Raw genomic sequence first — 16036 nt, forward strand, 5'->3', positions numbered from 1 at the left:
TCCCTTTAACCTGCAGAGCCTCCATATAAATGATTCTATATTCTTAAGCTGGAGAACATCTTCTATCCGCCCATACCCATTTTATCCCCGAACTTGGTGGATGGTATACAAAAGTTTTGCAACCAAATATACTACTACAAAACCCATGTTAACTTTCGTGCCACGAGTTGTTACAAAATTATTTTAACAGACTGAAACCTCACTGTCGATACGGTACAAGTGCGCAAGAGATGCTCCATTGTCCACTTTATCAAAGATAACCTCCATATATATAGTATATATTACATATATGTATATTGACTGGATACTATTCAGAATATAGGCGCTGCGGCCCTAAGAAGCGCGTCTAAGATCTTGTCTAGCGTTTTAAGCAGGAAGGAAGGTAAGCTTATAGACCTTTACTGTTTTGAGTAGGTTATGTTGTTTCCACCAGCCTTCGGTATGAAAGCTACCCTTCTCTCTCCATGAGTGTGATACATAGCTGAACTTCATACATCCTCTAAAATCTCATTTAGACAGGGCACGGATAGACAGAGTCCATTCTGTAGCATTGCTGGAATGATTCCGTCGACACCGCGAGATTTGTATGGGTCGCCCATGGAGTGCCCATTCTATTTTTTATTAGTTTATCCGACGAGTGTTATTTTACCGTGCGATTCTGTACTGTGATACAGTCTCAAGTCTCTAAATTTGAGATTTTAAGTTAGAGACAATTTTTGAGACTTGAGGCGATTTTCCTATTCTGTAAGTGTCAATCACAAAATCTATTACATTTAATTATTCAGGGATGTTTCTACACTTGGATGAAAATAGATATGTCGATAACAAATATTAAATTTTCTATAACATAGTCGAAAACATAATTATCAATAAAAATAAAAATATATGTTGACTCTGTTTCATAATATTTACGAAATTTATGTAAAATTTATTTATTTTTAACCTTTTCGTGTTTGAGTTTCTAACAAAATATAAAAAAAACGACAATCGATTAATATCTATGATGATCTCTATGCAGTACATTCAAAATTGCAGACCAGAGTTCTTTTTAGGTTTGTCACCTGCCAACTATCAGATCTCAAATTTGAGGCAATATTTTGAGACTAACGCTAGAGACTGTTTAGTGAGTAGTAACTAGTCACAAATTACGACTTTGCCTCAAAATGTCTTAAATAGAGACTAGAGACTGGTTACAGAATCCCGCTATTAATCGGGGATGCTATTCGAAATCCCAGCCAAATACGGTGTTGCAAGGCTCTTGTATATTTTAGTATAGCATTGCATATCGTACAATCCCGTAATATTGCTAGCCAATATGATAAATTCTCTCTGAAATTGTCATAAATGTTGTAAACGTGGCATAACGCTATAGTGAATGATATGATTCTGGCAACAGTGTTATGTGTGATGAAGTTTAATAGAGTCCACATGTTGCCGCCATATTTATACGAAGTGTTTTCTACTGTACTTGATCCGAAAAGCTCATAGTTCGTGTTTTTTTTTTTTGTGTTTTTTTGTTACGCTTTGAGGCAGATTTGTTTTTCTTCACTCATTAATTCACCGCATATTTCCCAATAAATGAGAGATTTAATAATAATGTGTTTACCATATAACAATACTCAAATTGTGATGTGTCGCCTTATTTCATTTTAGGGGATTATTATCCTATTATCGCTGTTACAATGAAGTACATCGTCGCGTCGTTTCTTTAAGTAAAATTTTTATTGATCATAGCCGGCGTCATATTGTTTAATATATAAAATAACCGGATTTTTTACCCTAACCCTATATATGAGCCATACGAAACAATGGATTGAAGAAATTTCTACTATGTAAGCAAATGGTAATATTGTGTACTAATTTTCGCACGTAAATTGTTGAAAAAAAATAGATAAGCATATCAAAAGTTCATTAAGTATTTCTGTTAGTTTAAGTAAACTAGAGAAAAATGCAATTGTTAAACTGGGCGATTCTTCTCCGCTTAGCTGTGATTTGAGTACTACGATTAGATTAAAGATGTGTGTTTACTACAAAACACAACACGCAAAAGGGCTGCAATTTAGAATAGTATCCCTCATTTTTGAGGTCAAAATGGGTATGTACGGATGTTGAAGGTCCTCCAGATAAAATGCTTGTTTCGGCTGATATTTAGAATAGGGCACAATTCCGATTTCTTTGGCGCCGCGATTTGAAGGTACCGTTGGAAAGAGGAAGTCCTCCTGATTAAAAAATATATAGGGTTATAGGTACCGCAAACGCTTAGTTTACGAGATATTCGACCTTAAAGTTCAAAAATTCCCAAAATTCGACCATTTCAACAAGCTATTTTACCGCATTAAACATACTTTACTCACATTTTTCACTTCAAATTAATTAATTTAAACTATATACTTTTAAATAAATCCACATTTTACACTTTTAACAGTCTTTTTACCGAAGAAATCTTTATTTTAAAAATTATATTTTACACTCGTAGTGAACATCATGTGTGTGCTAAAATTACGACGAAATGGAGCGCTGCCATGTGATAATAAGGAAATTCGCTGAAATGCCTTTTTCCCAAAAATTCCTCTATCCATTCATATGGATATGTTCTTTATTTAATTTAATAAACAAATATGTAATATTATATACTAATATTATATAATAATATTTTATAATAATATTTAACCATTTTATAATGAAAACTCAAACTTTGTTTGAATATTAGTGCAAGATAACCAAAAAATATAACCACTTTATAACGAAACTCAATATATTTTTTTTATTTTAACGCAGAAAGGAGTACTATGCGAAAGTACTTCAGTGACCCCGGGTATTCGCTCGACCAGGGTTATTTTTTTAAAGCGCGGCCGAAGGCCGCCAACGCAGAAAGGAGTACTATGCGAAAGTACTTCAGTGACCCCGGGTATTCGCTCGACCAGGGTTATTTTTTTAAAGCGCGGCCGAAGGCCGCCAACGCAGAAAGGAGTATTACGCGAAAGTACTTCAGTCACCCCGGGTATTCGCTCGACCAGGGTTATTTTTTTAAAGCGCGGCCGAAGGCCGCCAACGCAGAAAGGAGTATTACGCGAAAGTGCTTCAGTCACCCCAGGTATTCGCTCGACCAGGGTTATTTTTTTAAAGCGCGGCCGAAGGCCGCCAACGCAGAAAGGAGTATTACGCGAAAGTACTTCAGTCACCCCGGGTATTCGCTCGACCAGGGTTATTTTTTTAAAGCGCGGCCGAAGGCCGCCAACGCAGAAAGGAGTATTACGCGAAAGTACTTCAGTCACCCCGGGTATTCGCTCGACCAGGGTTATTTTTTTAAAGCGCGGCCGAAGGCCGCCAACGCAAAAGGAGTACTACGCGAAAGTATTTCAGTCACCCCGGGTATTCGCTCGACTAGGGTTATTTTTTTAAAGCGCGGCCGAAGGCCTCCAACGCAGAAAGCAGTACTACGCGAAAGTACTTCAGTCACCCCGATATGATATAAATTTTACAATATTATTATAGATTTTTACTTATTTATTTTTATTAAACATAAATCGCTATTATACATATACATACATATGTATAGTATATATGTATACATATGTATATATACATGTGTATATGGAACAAGGTTTCACAACTCAATATTATAACTTGAAAACTGTTGGAAAGTATTTTTTATTATAATTAATATAGAAAAAAGAATCACGCAAAAGAACAAACAAAGAAAAATCGTTAATAATCCTACAAATTTGGTGTTTGAGATGTGGCAACGCTCGTTTTCCTCATAATTGTAAACAATCTAGCCTTTGCAACGATGAGTGTTCTAAGTGATTTTTAAATTAATAAATATAGGTAAAATATTACAAAATAAAAGTGAAATGTGAACTTATTTCAATCTTTAAAGTGTATATTTAAATATAACAAGAAAAATGTGAAAAAATTTAGAGAAACATAGAGAAATAACATGTTTTCTTAGTGCAAATTTTTGAATTTTTAAACGTGAATATTTCAAAAAATATTAGTTATTTTTACATTATTTTTGGATATTCCTCCTCTGGAGAAGCTACCCTATCCGCACATACCCCATTTATATGGAAATTCGTTTTTTTTACCCCGCCGCCAAAGTAATCGGAATCGTGCCTAGAATAGCATCCCCCGATTTCGGGGTTAAAATGGGTATGTACGGAAAGGGGAGGTCCTCACTTATGGTTTTTGAAATATTTGCATTTAAAGTTCAAAAAATCAACTATTTAAAATGCGTGTTTCTCCGATTTATATTCCATTTTAAATTTATATTTTTAACTTTTGTATCCACTAACACTTCATTAATTCGTTCCTAATCATTTATTTTATATTAAATAGTGTAAAAATAACGGCTGCCATTTAGAATAGCATCCCCTAATTTCGGGGGTAAAATGGGTATCAATGGAAAGGTGACGTTCTCCAGATCACGAAAATATATATATTTGCCGCTGACTTATAGTTTTTAAGATATTTGCGTTCAAAGTTAAAAAAATCACAACTTTTAAATTGATAATTTGTATATTGTGAATGACTTTTTCACTTATATTATGCTCTTTTCACTTAGTAACACTTCACTATAACGTTTCTGTATATTAATTTTTTTAATATTGTAAATAAAGCTTTATTTTAATTATTTTATATTAGTTAAATTCTCTGCATTTGCACAATAAGAAAAGGGTTGCATACTAGCAAATAAATGGTATTGCCATATCTGCCTATTTGTCAACGAAAGAAAATAAGCAAAAACTTTATACCCCAAATACATAAATGAAAAACGCAAAAATTTTTAGCAATTTTTTATAAAAGAAAAAAAGTTGCAGAAAGAAGTTCTACGCGAAAGAATTCTGAACACCCCGGTGTTGGATCGATTGAAGGTACCGTTGGAAAGAGGAAGTCCTCCTGATTAAAAAATATGTGGGGTTATAGGTACCGCAAACGTTTAGTTTACGAGATATTTGACCTTAAAGTTCAAAAATTCGAACATTTCAAGAAGCTATTTCACCACGTTAAACCCACTTTATTCACATTTTTCTCTTCAAATTAATTAATTTACACTATAATCTTTTAAATAAATCCACATTTTACACTTTTAGCAGGTTTTATATTTAAAAAATCTTTATTTTAAAAATTACATTTTACACTCGTTTGAACCTCATTTGTTTACCAAAAATTACGAAGAAATGGAGCGCTGCCATGTGATGACAAGGCAATTCGCTGAAATTCCTCTTTTTCGCAAAAATTCCTCTATTCATGCATATGGATATTTTCTGTTTTAAATTTATTAAGCAAATAAGTAATATTATATACATGTATTAGTAATATTATATAATAATGTTACGTAATAAATTGTAAGGTTACAGTACAGTACGAAAACTCAAATTTTGTTTCAATATGTATGAGTACATGATAGTACAAGTAGTTATATTTTTTGGTTATTATGCACTCAAACTCATATTTTGAATATAATATATATATATATATATCGTCACCTAATATACAAACCTATGTATCATAAAAAAAAAATGGAAATCGCTGACAGAAATAATAATCAAAATTTATCAATTTTATAACGAAAACTTAAATTTTGTTTGAATATGAGTGCATAATAACCAAAGAATATAACCACTTTCACCACTTTATAACAAAAAGCCAATATTTTTTTTTTTAACGCAGAAAGGAGTACTACGCGATAGTACCTCAGTTACCTCGGGTATTCGCTTGGCCAGGGTTATTTTTTTAGAGCGCGGCCGAAGGCCGCCAACGCAGAAAGGAGTACTACGCGAAAGCACTTCAGTCACCCCGGGTATTCGCTCGGCCAGAGTTATTTTTTTAAAGCGCGGCCGAAGGCCGCCAACGCAGAAAGGAGTACTACGCAAAAGTACTTCAGTCACCCCGGATATTCGCTCGGCCAGGGTTATTTTTTTAGAGCGCGGCCGAAGGCCGCCAACGCAGAAAGGAGTACTACGCGAAAGTACTTCAGTCACCCCGGGTATTCGCTCGGCCAGAGTTATTTTTTTAAAGCGCGGCCGAAGGCCGCCAACGCAGAAAGGAGTACTACGCAAAAGTACTTCAGTCACCCCGGGTATTCGCTCAGCCAGGGTTATTTTTTTAGAGCGCGGCCGAAGGACGCCAACGCAGAAAGGAGTAGTACGCGAAAGTACTTCAGTCACCCCGGGTATTCGCTCGACCAGGGTTATTTTTTTAAAGGGCGGCCGAAGTCCGCCAACGCAGAAAGGAATACTTCACGAAAGTACTTCAGTCACATAAATTACGTGTTACACATATCCATTTGTAGAAAGTATTTTTTTTATAGTTAAGAAAAAAGAATCACGCGATAAAACAAACCAAGAAAAATTGTTAAAAATCCTACATATGTATTTACTGTTTAAAATGTGGCAAGGCTCGTTTTCCTCATAATTGTAAACAATCTAACCTTTTCAACGATGAGTGTGCTAAGGGATTTTTAAATTAATAAATTTAGGTAAAATATAGCAAAATAAAAGTGAAATGTAAGCTTATTTCAAAGCTTAGAGTGTGTATTTAAATATACCAAGTAAAAAATGTGAAAAAATTTTGTGAAACATAGAGAAATAACATGTTTTCTTAGTGCAAACTTTTGAACTTTTAATCGTGAATATTTTAAAAAATATTAATTATTTTTGCATTATTTTTGGATATTCCTCCTCTGGAGAAGCTCCCCTATCCGTACATACCCCATTTATACGGAAATTCGGTTTTTTTTACCCCTCCGCCAAAGTAATCGGAATCGTGCCAAAAAATTAATATACATAAACATAATTTAATTTTATAACTTTAAATGCAAATATCTGAAAAACTATAAGTTAGCGGCAAATATATATTTTCGTGATCTGGAGAACGTCACCTTTCCATTGATACCCATTTTATGCCCGAAATCCGGGGATACTATTCTAAATTTACCCAAAATAACTTTAATTCCATATTAAAATTTAGTTGAAATCCATTTATTCATACAATAAGAAAATGGTTGCAAACAAGCAAAAAATTTATGTTACCATATTTTGTAAAGGAATAAAAATAAGACAATAGAATGATTGTTACATCAGTACAAAAAACATTATCGTGTAATGAGTAATAAAAAATTGTTCAGAATTTTTATTATCTTGATAAATCCCAGTTTTGGATCGGTCAGGGTTATTGTTTTTGAAGCGCGCCCGAAGGCCGCCAACACAAAAAGGAGTTCTACGCGAATGAACTGACACTCCCAGGTGCTGGTCCGCCCAGGGTTATTTCTATGAGCGCAGCCAAAGGCCGCCAACTCATAAAGGAGTACTACGCGAAACTACTTCAGTCACCCTGTTTATTAGCTCGCCTAGGGTTATTTTTCTAAAGCGCGGCCGATAACCGTCAACGCAGAAAGGAGTACTAACCGAAAGTAATTTAGTCACCCTGGGTATTAGCTCGACCGGGTAACTTTTTTAAAGAGCGGAAAGAGCAGAAAGGAGTACTACGCGAAAATACTTTTGTCACCTCGATATGATATAAATTTTATAATATTGTCGTAGAGTTTTACTTATTTGTGCATATTAAATATAAATCACATATTATACATATACATATGTATAAGGAAAAATGTACACCTCTGTACGGATAGAGGAGGTCCTCCAGATCAAGAAAATATATATATGTGTATATAGTTGCCGCTGACTTATGGTTTTTGAGATATTTGCATTTAAAGTTCAAAATTCAACTGTTTAAAACGCGTGTTTCTCTGATTTATAAATACTTTTACACTTATATTTTTAATTTTTGATATCCACTAACACTTCACTAATTTGTTTCTAACTATTTATTTTATATTAAATAGTGAAAAGATAACTTTAATTCCTTATTAAACTTTAGTTGAAATCCATTTATTTATACAATAAGAAAATGGCAACAAACAGCAAAAAATTTGTGTTATTATTATATATATATCATTATTTGTAATGGAATAAAAATAAGACAACAGAGTGATTATGACGTCAATACAAACTTCATTGTCGTGTAATGAGTAATGTAAAATTTTTCAGAATTTTTATTATCTTAATAAATCCCGGGGCACGATTCCGATTACTTTGGTGAGGGGTAAAAAAACCGAATTTCCGTATAAATGGGGTATGTGCGGATAGGGGAGCTTCTCCAGAGAAGAAATATCCAAAAATAACTTTTATTTTTTAAAATATTCACGATTAAAAGTTTAAAAATTTGCACTAATAACACATGTTATTTCTCTATGTTTCACTAAATTTTTTCACGTTTTTCACTCTGTATATTTAAATATACACTCTAAACATTAAAATAAGGTCACATTTCACTTTTATTTTGTTATATTTTACCTAAATTGTTTAATTTAAAAATCACTTAGCACACTCATCGTTGAAAAGGTTAGATTGTTTACAATTATGAGGAAAACGAGCCTTGCCACATCTTAACCGTCCGGTCAATGACCGCGTACCCGTGTATCCATTTCAATCTACATGCCAATTTTTCTTAACTTCTCAAAAAAATTTTATGGCCGCCTGGATCCCCAAAATTAAAGTTATTTGTCACCCACTTTTCGTCAAAATTTTTTAGAATCAATTATTTAATAAAAGTTATTAACTATCAAACTTGATACTTCCTCCGTTCAATAACCAGGTACCCGGGTACCCACTGAGATCTATATATATGAATGACAGGTTTACACACACACTTAAGAGATTGTTTATCAAAGTATTCAGATAATTATATTTTTAAATTAATAGTAGACAATATACATAGTTCACAATTTCTTTTATTTTAACAATATACTTATTATAAAAAATAACAGAAATAGTTAGTAAGAAAAAAATAACTCCGTTTTTATTTATTTTAGTAATATTATTTTCTATTTTTTTACTTTGTTTATTTATATTGTTTTATTTATTATGATACAGTGCTATATAAGAATTAAAATATATTAAATTATTTTGTACATCCTTCACATGTCGTGGTTGTAATACAGTGTTCATCACAAATAGGTTTCTCACATACTGAGCATATTTTTCTAGTTTTGCGACGTTTTTTGAATTCACTTTGAAGACATTCATAGTATACACCAGTAATATTTTTCCTTCCAGTTGAATCACGCTGCTTCTGAGGTCCCAATGATACAGATCATGTTGGCTGCGCATTTGGATTGACAGCTCGACCAAGACAATATTCAATCGCCACTTTTGTTGAGAAATGCCTCATAATTTGTGCATTATTCGCACGGTTTTCAAAGAATGGAGTATATAGTTCTCTGCCCAATTGCCGATATAATAAGTTCATACGATTTTTTAACAAGCATTTTATTATTCTCATAATACAGAATATATGCTGCAAGACAGGCAATATCGAGAATATTGTAAAAAATCGTTGAGTTGACCTTTTTTTAGTATATCTACTAAGCATTTTATTTTTTTCTGTGCACTACCACTAATTTTTGCTTCGTGATGCATTGATGATAGCATAATTACTACTTTGTTTTTTTTTTTTGGCACATAACTACATAGGGTAACTTTTTCATGAAAGCCAAACACAGTGGATAATTCTTCTCGAGTTTTTGAAACAGCCATTGCGGGTGGAAAGTATGCTTTATTTTTCTTCAGAGTACCAACAATCGTCAAGTTCCAGGATAGTAAAAATTTTGCTAGTGGAAGAGTTGTGAAGAAATTATCCATTGTAATGTTTCTACCGGATCCTTTGTATGGTGCCACCAAGTCTTTAACAACTCTTTCACCAACATTTTTCTCACGACCATCTTTCGATTTCCCAGTGTAAAGCTGTCCAGTAAGTGGATACGAATTTTCAGCATCACATATCCACCATACTTTAATTCCATTTAGCTGGCTTTGATGGAATGTATTGAGTGAATCTAGTTCGACCTCGGTATGGATAAAGTGGCTCGTCGATTGTTTGGTATTCTGTTGGTTTGTAAATGTCTCGTATTGGAGCAGCTTTATCACTTTCTACGCGCTGAGCTCTAGTATTGGCATCGTCAAATCGAATAAAACGAAAAATATTCCAGAAGCGATTCATACTCATTGCTGCTCGATATAAAGGATATGAATACAGCTGCCACATTTTCCTTCATTGTCAGTATTTGAATTATTTGCGCCAGAAGTAATCAAAATAGCCAAAATGCATAAAATTCCTGCAACTCGAGATTTTTCCACTCCAATTTATTTTTTCTGGATTTTTTTCAGTATATGCTGTATACGTTGACATTGCCTTTTTATTAGTATGACGTATAATAATAATATTTATTTTGTATATTTTTTTTACTTATCTCTGTATACTTTCTACGCTGATCACTACGCTTGTAGAACTCCAACTGAACTGAACTGAACTGAAAGGGGAGAGGGACGGCTTAGGTACCTAAATATCCATCGACCTTGGCACTCCGCTTTCGTTATTTCTACAAGAACTATAGACTATGTCCCCATATATAGTTATTTCCTATGCCATGTAGCCAACTTACACAGAAAAAAACATTTTTATTCAGTATACTAATGACTTCTACATCTGCTCAACCTGGGTACCCGGGTACCCGGTCATTGAAGGAATGGTGAAAGTTTGGTCATTCATCGGCAAATATGTAGGATTTTTAACAATTTTTCTTTGTTTGTTTTTTCGCGTGATTCTTTTTTCTATATTAACTATAAAACAAAAATACTTTCTACATATGTATAAGTATGTGTAATACGTAATTTATGTGACTGAAGTACTTTCGCGTAGTACTAGTTTCTGCGTTAAAATAAAAAATATATATTGAGTTTCGTTAAAAAGTGGTTATATTTTTTGGTTATCTTGCACGGATATTGAACAAAATTTGAGTTTTCGTTATAAAATCGTTAAATTTTGGTTATTATATCTGTCAGCGCTTTCCATTTATTTTTGATAATACGTTGTTTTGTATATTAGGTGACAATACTATTTTAATTGTAACGGGAAGGTTCTCCTACATACAGTTTTCTATTTTTTCTTATTATCAGATAGAAAAATTTATATCTCGCTTCCAACTACTTGAAAAAATATCTTGTTCCTTGGATTTTGTAGGAAATTGATTGCTCGACAAAAAAGGTCTATTTTTGGGAAAATTTTTTATTATGAATTTTATAACTCAATGAAGAAAAATTATTATGAATGATGAAACTCATAATTTTGTAGGAAATTTACTGCTCTATAAAAATGGTCTCATATGATTTTTCGATTAAGTTAAGCGTTTACGAGATATTCATCGTCAAACATCAATGCATATTAAGGTGGATCTAAAAAAAAAAATTTTTTTTGAATCACTTTAATATATATACATATACATATATTATTATATAATATATATATATACATATATATAATTATATAATATTACTTATTTGTTTATTAAATTAAATAAAGAACATATCCATATGAATGGATAGAGGAATTTTTGGGAAAAAAGGCATTTCAGCGAATTTCCTTATTATCACATGGCAGCGCTCCATTTTGTCGTAATTTTTAGCTCACACATGATGTTCATTACGAGTGTAAAATGTAATTTTTAAAATAAAGATTTCTTCGGTGAAAAAACTGATAAAAGGGTAAAATGTGGATTTATTTAAAAGTTTATAGACTACTTTAATTAATTTGAAGTGAAAAATGTAAGTAAAGTGTGTTTAATGTGATAAAATCGCGTGTTGAAATGTTCGAATTTTTGGAATTTTTAAACTTTAAGGTCGAATATCTCGTAAACTAATTTTTTAATTAGGAGGACTTCCTCTTACCTTCGGTACCTTCAAATCGCGGCGCCAAAGAAATCCGAATTGTGCCAATTCGCGTCCGAAGGCCCCAAACGCAAAAAGAAGCTCAACGCGAAAGAATTGATCACGTCCAGGTGTTGGTCCGACCAGTGATATTTTTTTGAAGCGCGGCCGTTTAATATTCAATAAAAGTTATTTTTGCACTATATAATATAAAATAAATGGTTAGAAACGAATTAGTGAAGTGTAAGTGTATATAAAAGTTAAAAATTTAAGTGTAAAATTCATTATAAATCAGAGAAACACTCGTTTAAAATAGTTGAATTTTTGAACTTTAAATGCAAATATCTCAAAAACCATAAGTCAGCAGAAACTATATGTATATATTTTGTTGATCTGGAGGACCTCTTCTATCCGTATATACCCATTTACCCTGACATAGGGGGTTGTTATTCTAAAATTTACCCGTATCTTTTATTATAGTTAAAGAAAGAACAAGGAAGATGAAAAAGAATCACGCGAAAATACAAACAAAGAAAAATCTGTGAAAATTGTACATATTTGGCGTTTAAGATCTGGCAACGCTCGTTTTCCGCATAATTGTAAACAATCTAACCTTTTCAACGAAGAGTGCGTTAAATTTATAAATTTACAAATATAGGTAAAATATAGCAAAATAAAAGTGAAATATGAACTTATTTCAATGTTTAGAGTGTATATTTATTTTATTTTGTACAATGTGAAAAATGTGAAAAAATTTAGGGAAATATTGTGAAATACTAAGTGTTATTAATACTTCTTCTTCTTAATTGGCGTAGACACCGCTTACGCGATTATAGCCGAGGTAACAACAGCGCGCCAGTCGGTTCTTCTTTTCGCCACGTGGCTCCAATTGGATATTCCAAGCGTAGCCAGGTCCTTCTCCACTTGGTCCTTCCAACGGAGTGGAGGTCTTCCTCTTCCTCTGCTTCCCCCGGCGGGTACAGCGTGGAATACTTTCAGATCTGGAGTGTTGTCGTCCATTCGGACAACATGACCTAGCCAGCGTAGCCGCTGTCTTTTAATTTGCTGAACTATGTACAGCTCATCGTTCCATGGAATGCGATATTCGCCGTGGCAGAACTTTTCTCTCGAAAACTCGCAACGTCGACTCATCCGTTGTTGACATCGTCTAAGCCTCTGCACCATATAACACGACGGGAATTATGAGCGACTTACAGAGTTAGGTTTTTATTTGTCGAGAGAGGACTTTGCTTCTCAACTGCCTACTCAGTCCGAAGTAGCACCTGTTGGCAAGAGTTATCCTGCGTTGGATTTCTAGGCTGACATTGTTGTTGGTGTTTACGCTGATTCCAAGATAGACGAAATTATCTACAACTTCAAAGTTATGACTGTCAACAGTGACGTGAGTGCCAAGTCGCGAGTGCGACGACTGTTTGTTTGATGACAGGAGATATTTCGTCTTGCCCTCGTTCACTGCCAGACCCATTTCTTTTGCTTCCTTGTCCAGTCTGGAGAAAGCAGAACTAACGGCGCGGGTGTTGAGGCCGATGATATCAATATCATCGGCATACGCCAGCAGCTGTACACTCTTATAAAAGATGGTACCTTCTCTATTAAGTTCTGCAGCTCGAACTATTTTCTCCAGAAGGAGGTTGAAGAAATCGCACGATAGGGAATCACCTTGTCTGAAACCTCGTTTGGTATCGAACGGCTCGGAGAGGTCCTTCGCGATTCTGACGGAGCTTTTCGTGTTACTCAACGTCAGTTTACACAGCCGTATTAGTTTTGCGGGGATACCAAATTCAGACATCGCGGCATAAAGGCAGCTCCTTTTCGTGCTGTCGAAAGCAGCTTTGAAATCGACGAAGAGGTTATGTGTGTCGATTCTTCTTTCACGGGTCTTTTCCAAGATTTGGCGCGTGGTGAATATCTGGTCGGTTGTTGATTTTCCAGGTCTAAAGCCAAGGTCCAATCAGTTTGTTGACGGCGGGCTTCAATCTTTCACACAATACGCTCGATAGAACCTTATATGCGATGTTGAGAAGGCTAATTCCACGGTAGTTGGCGCAGATTATGGGGTCTCACTTTTTATGGATTGGGCATAGCACACTTAAATTCCAATCGTTGGGCATGCTTTCGTCCGACGATATTTTACAAAGAAGCTGATGCATGCTTCCTATCAGTTCTTCGCCGCCGTTTTTGAATAGCTCGGCCGGCAACCCGTCGGCCCCTGCCGCTTTATTGTTCTTCAGGCGGGCAATTGCTATTCGAACTTCTTCATGGTCGAATAATGGAACGTCTGCTCCATCGTCATCGATTAGGGAATCGGGTTCGTCTTCTCCTGGTGTTGTGATTTCACTGCCATTCAGCAGGCTGGAGAAGTGTTCCCTCCATAATTTAATTATGCTCTGGGCATCAGTGACTAGATCACCTTTGGGGGTTCTACAAGAGTATGCTCCGGTCTTGAAACCTTCTGTAAGCCGAAGCATTTTTTCGTAGAATTTTCGAGCATTACCCCTGTCGGCCAGCTCATCAAGCTCTTCGTACTCACGCACTTCAGCGTCTCGCTTCCCTATTCAACTCTCGGTATCTATCCCATCCCGCACGTGTTGTGGTCGATCGTAACGTTGCGAGGTAGGCAGCCTGTTTTCTCTCCGCTGCGACACGGCACTCCTCGTCGTACCAGCTGTTCTTTTGCACTTTCCGAAAACCAATGGCTTCGGTTGCAGCTGTACGTAAGGAATTTGAAATGCCGTCCCACAGTTCCCTTATACCGAGTTGTTGACGAGTGCTCTCAGAGAGCAGGAGCGCAAGCCGAGTAGAAAATAGTTCGGCTGTCTGTTGTGATTGCAGCTTCTCGACATCGAACCTTCCTTGTGTTTGTTGGCGTGCCTTTTTTGCTGCGCAGAGGCGGGTGCGAATCTTGGCTGCAACAAGATAGTGGTCGGAGCGCACGCACATCTAAAACACTGGAGACGTGTCTTCCGTCTATCACAACATGATCGATCTGGTTGGTAGTTTTCCTATCCGGAGACAGCCAGGTAGCTTGATGAATCTTTTTATGCTGGAATCTAGTACTACAGATAACCATATTTCGGGCCCCGGCGAAGTCGATCAGCCTCAGACCATTTGGGGATGTTTCGTCGTGGAGGCTGAAATTACCGACCGTAGTGCCAAAGATACCTTCTTTACCCACTCTGGCGTTAAAGTCGCCAAGCACGAGTTTGACATCGTGGCGGGGGCAGCTCTCATAAGTGCGCTCCAAGCACTCATAAAAGACATCTTTGGTCACATCGTCCTTTTCTTCCGTCGAGGCGTGTGCGCAAATCAGCGGTATGTTGAAGAACCTCGCTTTGATGCGGATTATGGCAAGACGTTCATCCACCAGAGTGAATGACAGTACTCGGAGACGGAGTCTCTCTCCCACCACCATTCCCACACCAACTTGCGCTCCTTTATATGGCCACTGTAGTAAATGCCACGAGGACCTACTCGTCTCTGTCCATCGCATTTCTTGGACGGCGGTGATGTCAGCCTTTAATTTTGCGAGGACATCAACCAGCTGGGCTGCGGCACCTTCCCAATTAAAGGACCGGACATTCCAGGTGGATGCCCTTAAATCATAGTCCTTAATTCGTTTGCCATGGTCGTCATCAAAAGGGGGGTTTCTCATCCGAGGCTGTTGGTAGTTTTTCATTGGGTCCCAAACCCAGCGCACAACCCCAAGGGGGATGTTTCGCCTTCTCACTTTAGCTCGCCTTCGAACGGATGTTCTTAGGCTACCCAGAGGATATTTGGTCAAAGACCGGAAGTCGTGAGCTGCTTGAGTCATATGTAAAAGAATCGTTTCTGGCCACTCCCAAGTGAATGGCGAAAAGAGAACTTTCCTCACTTGCGTGAACTTCTACACATGACTCCATCCTCCATGTATTCTTAATACACATTTTTGGATTTTGGCTGCGATTTAGAATAGCATCCCCGGATTTCGGGGTTAAAATGGGTATGTACGGATAGAAGAGGTGCTCCAGATCAAGAATATACATATAGTTGCCGCTGACTTATGGTTTTTGAGGTATTTGCATTTAAAGTTCAAAAAATCAATTATTTAAAATGCGTGTTTCTCCGATTTATAATGCTTTTTACATTCATATTTTATACTTTTATATCCACTAACACTACACTAATTCGTTTCTAATCATTTATTTTCTATTAAATAGTGCAAAAATAACTTTAATTCCATATCAAACTTTAGTTAAAATACATTTATTCAT

At 35.7% G+C, this 16036-nt stretch overlaps 1 protein-coding gene across 6 annotated transcripts in view; it reads left to right on the forward strand.

The window, feature by feature from the left end:
- The first annotated feature begins 1407 nt into the window (after window positions 1-1407).
- LOC120779652 (polycomb protein PHO-like) overlaps window positions 1408-16036 on the forward strand; it is a 46782-nt gene continuing 32153 nt past the window's right edge. For 3 of the 6 annotated variants that reach the window (XM_040112002.1, XM_040112007.1, XM_040112003.1), the window contains exon 1: window positions 1494-1843. The gene's annotated coding sequence lies outside the window, so the exon portion shown is untranslated. The other 3 variants (XM_040112005.1, XM_040112006.1, XM_040112004.1) reach the window with 2 other exon arrangements.

This window comes from Bactrocera tryoni, unplaced genomic scaffold (assembly GCF_016617805.1).
Source record: "Bactrocera tryoni isolate S06 unplaced genomic scaffold, CSIRO_BtryS06_freeze2 scaffold_11, whole genome shotgun sequence".
Classification (NCBI taxonomy): Eukaryota; Metazoa; Arthropoda; class Insecta; order Diptera; family Tephritidae; genus Bactrocera; species Bactrocera tryoni.